General features: G+C 42.9%; 1 protein-coding gene across 2 annotated transcripts in view; it reads left to right on the top strand.

Annotated features, from left to right (window-relative positions):
• The first annotated feature begins 693 nt into the window (after positions 1 to 693).
• The window catches only part of PTP4A2 (protein tyrosine phosphatase 4A2), a 30,008-nt gene continuing 16,557 nt past the window's right edge, over positions 694 to 14,144 (top strand). Inside the window, exon 1 of one of the 2 annotated variants that reach the window (XM_053210642.1) lies at positions 694 to 838. The gene's annotated coding sequence lies outside the window, so the exon portion shown is untranslated. Of the gene's footprint in view, positions 839 to 1,368; positions 1,516 to 14,144 lie in introns of those variants that run through there. The other variant, XM_027059801.2, reaches the window with a different exon arrangement.

Here is a 14,144-nt window from a genome sequence, read left to right as displayed (position 1 = left end):
TGTGTGTGGTGGAGGGGAAGCAGCCTAAGGGGCAGGAGCCCCTTCTGGACAGGTGGCATTTCTGGGCAGGTGAGACATTTTAGGGTGGACAGGGGAGGTCAAGCCCCCCTCCCCAACCCTCATGGGTGAGCCTCCCCTCTTCTTCCCAAGCCAGTTTGGAATTCCTCTTTTTGGCTGCCATCCAGTAGTGGCCCAGACCACTCTCCCAACTCACCAGTGACCACATTTTCCAAACCCAAACTCAGAACTCGTGGTCTGGCAAAGAATTAAAGAATTTATGGTCACCTTCCAAACACAAGAGAGAATAGTAGATTCTCCAGGATAATCTCTGTCGTTAAAGGGGTCATTGGATTGGAAACCCAGGCATTTTTCATACATTATATCACTGGTATGTGAAAAGAGCCCTATGAGGTAGCTAACTATTTCCACTTAATAGTTGAGAATACTCAGAGAGAGGAAATAACTTGCCCAAGATGTTCCGTCCCGGAAGTTTGAATTTTGGTCTGTCAAGGAGGGTTCCTAGGATGTGTGTTTGCGTGCGTGTGCGTGTGTGTGTGTGTGTGTGTGTGTGTGTCGCGCGGAGTTGGGCGGGGAGAGAGGCAGAAACATCCTTCACAATTGCAGACGCACACGCTATTTATTTGGGGCCTCGAGGAAGGGCAGCCAAGTACTGAGCTGCCCTGGTTGTCACTTCTGAGCTGGAAATCCCCGGGCAAAGGGCTCGGTCGCCGCCCCGTCCCATCAGGATCTGGCCCCAGGCTTCGCGGCTCGGGATGCGGGAAAAAGCCCTTCGACCTTGCACGTTACACAGCGGCCACCAGCCCTCGCCTCTGCCCAGGTGCGGGTTGAGGGGGCCGCGATGTGGGCGAACGACTCCCCAGGCCACGTTCCGCACTCCCCCCTCCCCGGTCACATGGACGCGCCTTCCGCAGCCGGGAGCGCGGAGCGGAACGAACCACGAGGAGGAGCAGGGGAGGCGCCGAGGGCAGTGGGTCAGCGCCCCGCGGGGTAGGTGGGCGGGCTCAACCGCCCCGCGAGCCGGCCGGTCAGCCAGTCAGCGGGCGCGGGGGGCGGGCCAGTGGGCGCGCGCGCCGCGCCCCGTAGCGCCCCCTGAGGGGCGGCGGCAGGAGCTGGTTCCGGCTGCGCGCGCAGCGGTGGTGGCGGCGGCGCGATCGGCCGGGCTGTAACCGTCGTCCGTCCGGTAGCGGCTGGAGCGGCAGCGGCGGCCGGGCAAGGCGCGAGGTGACGCCACAGGGCAGCGGCGGGAGCGGGGCCAGCGGCGGCAGCAGGAGACGCAGCGGCGGCCGCAGCAGCAGCAGCAAGACGGACTCGTGGACACGCGCCGCCGCCGCCGCCGGGCCGGGCCGGGTGTCGCGCGCCGAGGCTGGGGGGGAGTCGTCGCCGCCGCCGCCACCGCTACCGCCGCCGCCGCCGCCGCCGAGGTGACTGAGGAGAGAGGCGCCTCCTCGCTCCCGCCGCCGCCGGACTTCAATGCCCAGTCCCCAGCTCGCCAGCGTGAGTGCGCTCCTCCCGGGCGGCCCCCGCGCCGGCTCCTGGAGCCTCGGGGAAGGGGAGGGCGGGAGGCGCCGCAGCCATTAGTGCAGGCCCGAGACACGTCCCCGGAAGGAGGGCCGGGCCGGGCCGGGGGCGGGGGGAACGCAGCCGGGAAGCGTGGAGAACGAGGGTGGGTGAGGAAGGGGGGACTGTGCGTGTGCAAGAATGTGGAGTGTGTGTGTGGGGAATGTGCGTGCATGAGGGGGACAGTGTGAGTTGGGGAGAGGGTTGGGTGTGCATATGGGGTGAGGAAGACGGAGTGGGGGGTGTGGATGGGAGAGTTGGGGGCCGTGTCCGGGGTCAATGTGTGTGTGTTAGTGCGGGCGGAGTGTAGAGGGCAGTGGGGGTGTGTTGGGGGAGTGTGCGTAGGCGACAGGGGTAAATGGGGGAGAGTGAGGAAGCGGGAGAGGGAGAGAGCGGTCAGTGTATGGGGTAGAGTGGGGGGGAATATGAGTGGTGCGTGAGAGGGAGGCCGGGGAGAGGGTGAATGGCAGAGGAGGGAGCGTGGAAGGGTGTGCCTGCGATTGTCCAGCGTGTGAGCGGGCATCCTGGAGACTCTCCGTGATCGTGATCGCTGTGTATGGCGATAGTGAACCCGCGTGTCCTCGGTTAGAGAGTTCTTTCCAAGAGCGTCTTGTTCCTGGGTTCCAGTATGAGGAAACGGTATAGGAGTCTATTCCAGTGGCACTATAATCTTCTGGTTCTGCGATTTCTAAAAGAACGGTCGTGTTTTTTCGGAAGGGGGGGGGGAGGGTGAATGTTTTCCCCCATGTCTTATGACATCCATGTAAATTTCTAAATTTGTCAAGGACATGGTCTTCATCCCAACCTAGTCTGGCCCTCTGAACGCTAACTTGTCTATTGCCCAGGATCCTCGACTCTTGTCTTTAGAGTGTTCAGAGGCATAGACGCTTTTGTACAAGTACTGCTGGTTTTTCAGGTGAAAGGTATTTTATTGTTAGGTAAGTGGAAAGAATTTTTGTTAGGTTTTGGCTCTTTTCTACCCTTCTGGAGAAGAACTTTTGAGAAAAAAAAAATAATAATAATAATATGATGATGATGATGAAGAACCACAGGCTAGTTTATTATTCCCTGGAGTTTGTCAAGAAACAAACATATAAAGTGCTCAGCAGTTCTAGCATCACTACAGACCTACTTGTCTGTTTGGAATCACCAAACTACAACTGGTGCTGGATTAGAATGTGGTAGTTATTTACAGTAGTTTCAAACAGGAAGTGAGTGAAGTTATGCCTTGTTCAATGTGCAAAGGGAAATTAAGGCTGCGGAACATTATTAAGGCTCCAGAATCACTTGTGTTGGTGAAGATGGTGAGAAGTTGTTTGCCTGTATTTTGATCTGAAATTTTCAAAATTGTTTCATATTGGATAGTGAAAAGACTTTTTTTTTTTTTAATGATTATTTATTTTTGAGAGAGAGATCAAGTGTGAACGGGCGAGGGGGAGAGAGAGAGGGAGACATAGAATCTGAAGCAGGCTCCAGGCTCTGAGCTGTCATGACCTGAGCTGAAGTCAGTCACTCAGCTGACTGAGCCACCCAAGCGCCCCTCGAATAGACATTGTTAATGGACTTTGCCAGATTCTTGTGTTGTGGAAGTAGGGGTTTTTGATAGAGTATTTGGTATGGATTTTACACTTTAATGATAAGTTTCTTAGAAGTTGGGAGTCTTTCAATATGATAAGCAAAGAGGAAGGTAGTCCTTTTGATAGTAGACATAATCGAATTATAGACCAAAGCATCTACGTGTAATTAGAAGTCTGAAATTATATTTTTTCTAGAGTGTCCTTCTCATTCACTAGCATGCCATGCTCTCTGCTTTCAGAAGTAGTGAATAGTATTGTTAACTAATATTCAGTGGGGGACTGGACTAATTAGTATTAAGTGCCTGTTGTGCACCAGGTACTTTTTATACACTCTCATTTAAATCTCACAGCTACTGTGAAGGTTGTAGGGATCCTCATTTACGTTTATTTGGCACATACTGAGTGGTTTTTGTTTGCCAGGCACTTGGGATTCAGTGCTGAGCCCTCAATGACTTACAGTGATGAGATGAAGAGATAATAGAGACGCAAAGAGGTTAAGTAACTTGTCCCAGGTCACAAGATAATAAGAATTGGAGCTGGATTAAAAACCCAGGTCTGTCTGATTCGAGTCCTTGGTTTTTCCACTACACCATCACCACCCTCGCAGTAGGTTGTCTCACTTTGAGGTTTCTCAACCACACAGTGACCCAGCAGCTTCTACAGATGAGAAATGTTGAATTTAATGCAGAAGACTAGATGGCCAGAGGCAAAGGGATCATTTAGGAGATGCTGACTTGAGGCTCTTTGGGGCCTAAGCTAGGCTTTTATGTGGGTGGAGATTCTGCCTTGAAACTCTTGGGGCCCCAGGGTGTGTGCTTTGAGACATAGTTTTTATGAGGCACCTGGGATATGTCTGGGAGAGGAAAGTCTGATTAAAGAAACCTATCAGCCTTTTATGTTTTTTTATTTTGGGGGAAAGAGAAAGAGTTACTGGGGTTAAGAGTCAACTAGAAGTTGTCATCCCTCTGTGAAAGTCTTTTCTGTTCAGCTGTATGAGATATTTAACTCAGATTGTGAAGGCAAGTGAGAAAATACACGTGGAAGCACTTTGTTAATTATAAATTGAACTATATAGATTCAAAATATTATCACCATTAAGACCTTTCTAAGGCAACAGTTTGTCATATTTAGTAACTGGAAAAAGCTAGCATTTAGGACACCTATACAAATGAAAAATTGTTTAGAACTGCTGAACTGGGTATATTCTGACTCAGAACAGCAAAAGTCAAACCACTCCCTCCATGAGTCAGTCTAGTAATATTTAATTTGAACGAACCAAATTTATAGGCAGAAATCATTTACAACATCATTGAACTTTGGTGGCACTGGGAAGAGTAAATGTTTGAATGCTTTTGTGTATAACTTTCTTAAAAAGTTTGAAAGTCTCATATTTCCTTGAAAAGATATTTGTGTGAAATGAGGTAAAATAGATTTGTTTTTCTTAAGATTTAGCTCTTTGTTTAACAATTTGTCTTAACTTTTTTTTAATGTTTATTTTTGAGAGAGAGAGAGAGACAGAGAGACAGTGTGAGCAGGGGGAGGGGCAGAGAGAGAGAGGGGGACACAGAATTGGAAGCAGGCTCCAGGCTCTGAGCTGTCAGCACAGAGCTGGACGTGGGGCTCGAATCCACAGACCCCGTGAGATCATGACCTGAGCTGAAGTTGGAGGCTTAACTGACAACCACACAGGTGCCCCTTAACATTTTTTCTTTCAAAGGTAGAAGTTTTGTATGTAATAGTTATAGAACTTTTTATGATTTTGAGACAAAGTTGAAATTTAGTAAAGGTTCATTTAACAGGGTTTTATACTGTACCTTTTTGTTGGAATATGGGATTGTTAACCAGTGAAGCCTCTAGAAAAAACATTTACAGATAAGATGCAGAGGGGCAGTACATAAATTTTTAGCTGTTGCTCTTGGAAGAGCGAAACTTAAGTTAACGAGTGAAACCCAAGTTAGATTGATTTCTTCAAGTACTGTATAATCAGCTATACTACTTATAGAAGTTGGGGATCTTTAAACGTTTTGAGCAACTGAATATCAAGATCCATCATTTTAACGTGGTAGATTTAGTTATGTTTATTGAGTAGGGCAGTGGTAGAGATTTTGAGGTCATAGGATACTTGTGATGTCCAACATTATTACACTTTAAATTTCAACATTCCCGGGGTGCCTGGGTGGCGCAGTCGGTTGGGCGTCCGACTTCAGCCAGGTCACGATCTCGCGGTCCGGGAGTTCGAGCCCCGCGTCAGGCTCTGGGCTGATGGCCCAGAGCCTGGAGCCTGTTTCCAATTCTGTGTCTCCCTCTCTCTCTGCCCCTCCCCCGTTCCTGCTCTGTCTCTCTCTGTCCCAAAAATAAGTAAACGTTGAAAAAAAAAAATAAATTTCAACATTCCCTTCTTGAGAATCTTATGTATGCTGAATCATAAATCTTACTTAAAATTCATAATAATCCTTTGAGTAAGTGGCATTCTTTAAATTGTACAGATAAAGAAATTGATTTATAGAATCAGTTGTTGAATCCCAGGTTTTGGAATCCAAGTTAAAGAGTATCAGTAAATAGATGGCAGTGGATAAAAAAAAAATTCCCCTTGAGGCTTAAGGTACTTAAATCTCTGGCTAAACTTGATTTTTGAGTTAACTCTGGTCATTTTATAGGGAGGTATATAGGAGTTAAGTAGATGTTAAAGAAGTTGGCCTTGGGGCACCTGGCTGGATCAGTCGGAGAATTATGTGATTCTTGATCTCAAGGTCATGAGTTTGAGCCCCACATTGGGTAGAGAGATTACTTAAATACATACATACATACATACATAAGCAGATGAACTTAAATTTAAATACATAAGCAGATGGCCTTTTGTTTGAAATGTAGTTTTTAGGGTTTCTTTTTTTCTTGTTTTCTTTTTTTTTTTTTTTAAAGGATACTTCAGTTACCTGCATATTTTTTGTTTGCTCTTTTGGTGATATTGCTGCTTTGAGAGTTTTCTTAAGACACTAGTTGGGTTATATAGAGACTGATGATTACTTTCTAAGATAAAGCAAGAGTCTGTGATGTTACAGTTCACATAATTTTGTACCTTGGGTTTGTTAATGAACAATGGATACCACCAGTTACAAATTTTGGGGGAAATGGTGATTTGAGTCTGTTAATCTGGAATGTTAGAAGAGCCTTTTATCCATTTTCATCCTTAGGGCTAGTGTATATGTATAGAGGTGTCTGGTCGCTTTCTCTAGTTACCCTTTGTTTTACTGACTGAACCACATTCTCTAGCTCCTTTGACTTCTGGCCACTGTCTTGGGACTTGGAGCCCTATAGGACTGCTTGATGTAGAGCCCAAGTAGGTATTGTATGTATGTTTTCTCTCCTTGGAGTAGTGGAGATCTGTGTAGGCTGAATGGAAATTGTCACTAGTCTAGCACCTCTAAGAAGCTGCACAGCACTGTGGGCTCTGTCCACTTTCCACAGTTACCCTGTGGAGTTAACAGGACCTGGGTCAGAAAATGACCCTTCTGCACGTCTTACGGTGGTTTTCCCTGAACTATCTGTTCAATCAGCATAGATTGACAGGGCACAAAATCTTTCCTGACAAAGTGACTGTGAGGAGTTGACAGATTATACCTACAGTTTTTTGTTACTTGAATACAAATGTTTTTTGTTTGCCTGCATGGATTTCTTACCCATACATTCTGTAATACAGCATCTACTTCATTTTAAGGGGCCTAGAAACTAAATTTCATCATTTGAATATAAATTTACGTTGCACAACATTGCCTTTTTAAACGATAGAGGATTTTAAGCTTTTCTGTGACTCTTTTCTAGTTGAGCCTGTTTTGAAAAAATATTTTGACCATTAGAATGGTCTTTACCTTTAGAGATATTTAATTCCTTTCATAGTATTTTTGGGTTGAAATTTCATTCTTCTCAGAAAATGTTAATTCTTTTGGCATAAAATGCACACATGATATATTTGCTTTAGCAGATCAGATAAATTACTTTGTGTTTTTATTTCTGCAGTGGTCAAAAATGTTGGCTCTTAAAATGTATCCTTTGACAAGAATTCAAATTCAGTCTGCTTTCTTGTAGTCCTCTTTTAGTTTTAGTTGAGATTTGAGCAGTCTTATAGGAGACGTTCACTAGGTTGTATCAACACAGTATCCGTAAATTGGATTTATAGACATATGCTGATATTTACTGTTTTTAGCAGCAAAACAAATTGATGTTTTTTACTTTCCATTATTTATGAAAAGCCTCTCATGAGGGAGCAGAATGACTGGTTAGTGCAGAAGGATATGAGTCATCGGCAGGGTTTGTCAGCAAATTGAGAAGGATATGATGGAGAAACAATAGATTCTAGTGACATTATTCTTCATTCCACACGTGTGGATGCAAACAAGTTTCCTTTGGTGATTGGTTTAAGTTACTCAAATAATTTAGATCTTCCAAGATGAGAAGCAGTCCAAATTTAAGTCATAGACTATGCCCTGAATTGTTTTTCTAGTGAAATGAGATCTTCATTTGGAGGTCGTCAACAAGTAGAATTTAGTTAAACTCCTCTCTCTGTTTACTAGGAAAAATAATTCACCTATGAGGTAGGAGTTAGTAAGTTGAGAGTCTGTTTTTGTGAAGCTTGTAACTATGGACGTGCTTGGTAGATCAGAAGATGTCCACCAATGTGACGTATTTGTTTTCTGTCATTGAGTAAAGAGTCACTCCCTGACTACTACTTCTACTTTTAAATTCTTAAAAGCTTTTATTGCATTCAGATTGGTTTGAAATTCTCAGCATGATCAAGGCCTCCTGGAGTTATTTTTTTTTTTTTTAATTTTTTTTCTTAATGTTTTTATTTATTTTGAGACAGAGAGAGACAGAGCATGAACAGGGGAGGGTCAGAGAGAGAGGGAGACACAGAATCCGAAGCGGGCTCCAGGCTCTGAGCCATCAGCACAGAGCCCAATGCGGGGCTCGAACTCCCGAACCGCGAGATCGTGACCTGGGCCGAAGTCGGACGCTCAACCGACTGAGCCACCCAGGCGCCCCCCTCCTGGAGTTATTTAACCAAAGACTCCTTTCCTTTCTCAAGGCATGCTACCATGGCCCTTCACTGTTTCTACAGTCTTGTCAGAAAAGTTTTACCTTTCCTCAGAAGTCGTAATCCTCCTCCATTCTGCTCATACTTACTTTGTGTCTTCAAAGTATGTGGCATTAATATGAAATTTTAATGTCCCTCATCAAATATTTTCACCCACGTGGATTCTTTTAGGCTCTTGATCCTGGATAGTGTTTGTATGGTGTGCACAAAGAGCTCCACAAAGGCTCGTTGTTATATTGGATATGCTGCACTTTAGTATCATTCAGAGGTGGCATACTGACCCCATCTCAGTAAGCATTTGGAGGAAGAGGACGAGAAAGTACATTTCGCATTCTTTAAGTTGGAAGAGAAGGAAGGTGAATCCATGTTGACCTAAACTGGTGAGCAAAGAATAATAATCCCTTGACATGGTGTTATAGAGGTATTTCACCATTTTTACTTCACTCTCGTGTTTTAATGTGAAACAACTGCTTTCACTGTATGGTTTTTGAAGATTGTGAATGTTGTGTTTTATGAAAATAAACATCAAGCCATTAATGGACAATTGGTGGGTAGACAGTATATTTTAAAAGGCCACTGGCAGCTCCAAATAGAATGATTTGGGTTCTTGCCTATCTTGTATTACAGTGAGTACACAGAGAGAGATGGCTGTGAAGTACAATGTAATTTATAAAAAGCAAGTTTAGGAGAGGAAGTGAAGTGTAACTTAACCGGTTTTAGGGGAAACTTGGACCAAAATGCCCTAACAGCAGAAAAATTTCTGGGGCTCAAACAAAAGAATTTATGCTGACAAGATGTAATTTGGAATGTTTTTTATTCTGTATCCTGTGCATAGCTTCCTTCCCTCCCTGTCAGTGGTGGATATTTAAACAGGACCTTTAAATAATGTTCAATATATTTGACAAAATGGGGAAATGAAAGAGTTAAGCTGACCCATAAACTGCTCAGCTCTGAAACATATATTTTAAATAATGCTAACAATAGCCTGGAAGTTCTTACTTTGCATGCTGCTCCTGTGCTGTAGGTTATTTTGAAAGGTGATTCAAATAACCTTTTCCCAAGTATCTATTTTGCAACCTCAGGGAACTCACAGCTGTTACAGTCATTCTAACTGTCCTGATATAGCTCAGAAAATATTTCAAAGTGGTGTTGACAGGATGAATCCAGGTGTCCTTGTGGATTTTCTTTCTTCTTTCTTTTTCTTTTTTTCTGGATTTTCACTACTGAATTTGCATTATTACAGTTGAAGTTCAGAACCTCAAATGTATTTCTTTATTAATGAAATAATCAATTCAGTGGCTCTGGGTTAATGTACATATAGTGATGTTGGAAACTAAATTAAAATGATTAAAACCTATTAAATTGTTTTCCAGGAAAATTACTTAGTCTTTTGAGGTTAAAGGAGGTAAGAAAGGAAAAAAAAACAAATATTAGAATTTAATTATACGGGAGTGCTGCTGAATTTGAGATAGTTATTATTTTTTTTAATTTTTTTTTTTAACGTTTATTTATTTTTGAGACAGAGACAGAGCATGAACAGGGGAGGGTCAGAGAGAGAGGGAGACACAGAATCTGAAACAGGCTCCAGGCTCTGAGCTGTCAGCACAGAGCCCGACTCAGGGCTCGAACCCACGGACCGCGAAATCATGACCTGAGCTGAAGTTGGCTGGTTAACCGACTGAGCCACCCAGGCGCCCCATGAGATAGTTATTATTATATAAAAGAGGTTACCACAGTTACTTAGGAAAACAGTGAACTTAAACTTTATAACATTGGGAGTCTTAAAGTGCACGTAAACTAAAGTCTTTAAACGCAAAGTCCGTGAAGACGATAGCCGTAATATCTTTGCCTAGAAAGGAAAAGTGTGAATAAATAGAATCAATTTAATAGAGCTATTTAACTTAACTTTTAAAAGATTTAAAAGGTTGCCTAGATGGCTCAGTTGGTTAAGCGTCCCAACTCTTGATTTCGGCTCAGGTCGTGATCCCAGGGTTGTGAGATCAAGCCCCACGTTGGGCTCTCAGCTGAGTATGGAGCCTGCTTGGGATTTTCTCTCTCTCCCTCTCCCCTGCTCATAAACTCTCTCTAAAATAATAATAAAAAATAACAAAAGATTTACTGAAATCAATAAGATTAAGCCCAATATTAGAATTGTGCTGTTAGGATTTTTAATGTTATTACCAGTATTCAAATAACTATTAAAATTAAAAAAATTTTTTTTTTGAGAGAGAGAGCGCGAGTGAGCAAGGAGCAGAGGGAGAGCAACAGAGAGTGTGGAGTGCAGAGGCCACAGTGGGGCTTGAGCTCACCCCATGTGGGGCTCGAACTCACGAACCGTGAGATCATGACCTGAGCCGAAGTCAGACCCTTAACCGACTGAGCCACCTAAGTGCCCCTAAAAATTTTTTTTAATGTTTATTTATTTTTGAGAGAGAGAGAGAGAGAGAGACAGATGAGTGGGAGAGGCACAGAGAGAGGGAGACACAGAACCTGAAGCAGGCTCCAAGCTCTGAGCTGTCAGCACAGAGCTCAACCTGGGGCTTGAACCCACGAACTGTGAGATCATGATCTGAGCTGAAGTCTGTCGCTTAACCGACTGAGCCACCCAGACGCCCCTCAAATGACTATTTTGGAAAAACTGAAAACTGGCCATAGTCCTGTTACCACCGTTACAATTTTATTTAAATTTAAAGGAAAAATAACATTTTTGGGAAAAGAAATTCAGCTGGAGAATTGCTAATTTTTAGAGAAACAGTAAAGTACAAAATTGAAAAGTAAATATTTTCAAGTGTGGTATTGAAGATATTTAATGCAGTTTTCATCTTATAGTTATTTGTAGAGGTAAGCATTACTAGAAAATGACAAGTACTTCTAATCAGTAGGGCACATACAAATTTGAAAACCACTCCCTTTTCATTTGAGTGGTAACAGAGCCCACAGGACTTCAGTAAATAACGGTCACTGTTCTCAGAAGCAGGTGTGATTGTTGGTTAATGACTTTCCTTTCTGAGTGGCAGGCCATGTATCTCAGGCTGGTTCTGAAATGTTAAGATACTTTCCCACCATCAAGGTCATGATTTCTTTTTATATAAGTGATTATTGATTTCTGTACTGGAACTTGATTCTCAAGTTCCCTCCTTAAATGAGGAAGTGGAAAAGTGGGAATAACCAAGACAGTAACTATGAAACTTTTTTTTTTTTTTAGCAGTAAAGAAGCATCTTGGTATTTTTAGCTTGTTTACAGATATTTTGGATCCTAATTTGTGTAGAATTTAATGATACCTCTTTCCTTATCAACTCCCTGCCACTGTAGTAGGGGAGGGGAACTAACATTAATTTGAATTGTCTAAGTTCATGGATCCAGATGTATACAATTTTAGCTTGATAAATGGCAACCATCGAGGGATGAACAAAGTAGCAGAGAGAGTAGAACTGTTGTTTCTACAAGGCTCTGATGAGTTGGTAGGGTATGAAAGAAGAGTACGATTTCAGTTTGAGACAGGTAACTAGAAGATTCATTAGCGAAGTTGAGTTCTCCTTAATTAACAAGTCTTTAAGATACATTTTCCCACAAATGGTCAGGATGCAGTCGATACAGAAGAGTTTCCCTACTCTTCTTGCATGGTGTTGTGGTGATTTTATGGTCCATTGTTTGAATAGACTCAGAATATTAAGTTAGGCTTCTCTGAGTTCTTGGAGTTACTCAGGGCCTTCTTTTTTCACAGACCCCACATCCAGTCTGGACAGATCTACCTCAAAGTATATCTTGAAACTGATCCCTCCTTATCCTCTACTGCTAGTACCATGGTCCAAGCTATTTCTCTCCTGATACGGCTAGCAGTGGTTCCTACCAGATCTCCGTGTTTCTGCCCTCACTACTCGTATTATCTGTCTCCACATAGCAGCTAGAGTGGTCTTTTTAAACATAAGTTGTCAATCTTCCTTGAAACCTTATCATTTTTCTTGGAACAAGACCGAAATACTTACATTGACCTTTAAGGCTCTCTTATTTCTCTGACCCTATTCATTCCATTGCCTTCTCTGCTCCGGTGGCACTAGCCCCCTTGCTGTTCCTAGAACACTCCAAGCATGGCCCCACCTCATAACCTTTGCAACAGCTAATCCCTTTTGCCTAGAATGCTCCCTCAAATATCTATTTGGCTCACACCCCCAGGTCTTGGATAAAATGTCACTTTTTTCAGTGAGGCCTTTTCTGATAGCCTTATTTAAAATTGGAATCCCTCTCTTTTCTGGCACTGTAGATTCCCCTACTTTGCATTTTCCTCTGTAACAGTGGCATAGTTTGTCTTTTTCTGCCTACTAAAATATAAGATCCACCCTGACAGGAATTTTTGTTTACTGCTCTTGCTGCATCTATAAAAGTATATGACGCATAGGAAATGTCTAATATACACTTGAATTATTAATAAATTGTTAATTAGCCAAATTGCAAGGAGGATGTCTTAACTCTTCAGAAGAAGGAATTCTTTACTGTTGACAGATTATTCATTTCTAGTTTAAGAGAAGTGCTGGTGTCTTTGTTGAAGTGAGATGAATTTGTTTTAGGAAGAGATTGTTGCAAGGTTTTAGCCTTATATGCAGTATAATGCTTTCATGTTGCCTGTTTGTACAAACCAAGCTGACTCAAATTTGCATGACTTCCTGTAGAATTTCTGGTAAGAAAAGCAACAGTAAATGTATGCTTGCTTGTTTTTCTAGACCTTTGCTCTTAGATTTTTTCTTAGGTCTAGAATTCTTTATTGTGCATTTATGTTATAATTTACTGTTTTAATTTGGTGAATACTGGTGTGACCCATCAAATTAGAGGGTTTATTGTATTATTTAATTTGGAAATGGGGGTAATTTCTCAGTGGAAAACTTGATGTGAGTGGATTGACAGGATTTTTAAAAGGATGCCTAGTAAGTTTGGGTTGCCCTCAAATTCTGTTCATTTATGTTTGAACTTAGAATTACAGTTGCCAAAGAGGAACCTGAATGTTACTCAATAATTTAATACTTTTTTAAAAGTTTGTTTATTTTGAGAGAGAGTGCACACGCATGTGTGAGTGGGAGAAGCGGCAGAGAGGGAGAAAGAGACTCCCAAGCAGGCTGTTAGCGTGGGTCCATCTTGGGGCTCAATCTCACAAACACTAAGATCATGACCTGAGCTGAAATCAGGAGTCAGATGCCTAACCAACTGAGCCACCCAGGTGCCCCAATAATGTCATATCTTTAACAAAGAAGAAAACTGGAATTGTGTAGGTACAGGCCTGCCTGGGACAGAGTGACTAGCTCTCTCTTAAGGCTCTTTGTAATCCTATGGTTATAGCACTGTTGAGAATGTAAATTGTAGTTTTTAGTTTTTGGGGGGCTGGAGGGAAGAGAGAGTATGCACGTGTGGGAGGGGCAAGGGGAGGGGGGGAGAGAGGGAGGGAGAGAGAGAGAGAGAGAGAGAGAGAGAGAGAGAGAGAGAGGGAAAATCTTAAACAGGCTTCACAGTCCAGCGTGGAGCCTGATGTAGGGCTCCATTTCACGACTGTGAGATCATGATCTGAGCTGAAATCAAGTCAGTCGCTTAATGGACTGAGCTACCCAGGTGCCCTGAGAACATAAATTGTAAATCATTGTAGGGTTCTTTATCGTCCTAGAATTTTATTTTAATTAAAAAGTATATTTATTTTTGAGAGAGAGAGAGGGACTCGTGTATGCACAAGCAAGGGAGGGGCAGAGAGAAGGGGACAGAGGATCTGAAGTGGACTCTGTGCTGACAGCAGAGAACCTGACGTGGGGCTCGAACTCATGAATGGAGAGATCGTGGCCTAAGCCAAAGTCAGATGCTTAACCGACTGAGCCACCCAGGCATCCCATACCCTAGAATTTTATGAAAGTAATATATATAT

This window comes from Acinonyx jubatus, chromosome C1, assembly GCF_027475565.1.
Source record: "Acinonyx jubatus isolate Ajub_Pintada_27869175 chromosome C1, VMU_Ajub_asm_v1.0, whole genome shotgun sequence".
NCBI lineage: Eukaryota > Metazoa > Chordata > Mammalia > Carnivora > Felidae > Acinonyx > Acinonyx jubatus.
This window is presented reverse-complemented; position numbering and strand designations above follow the sequence as displayed.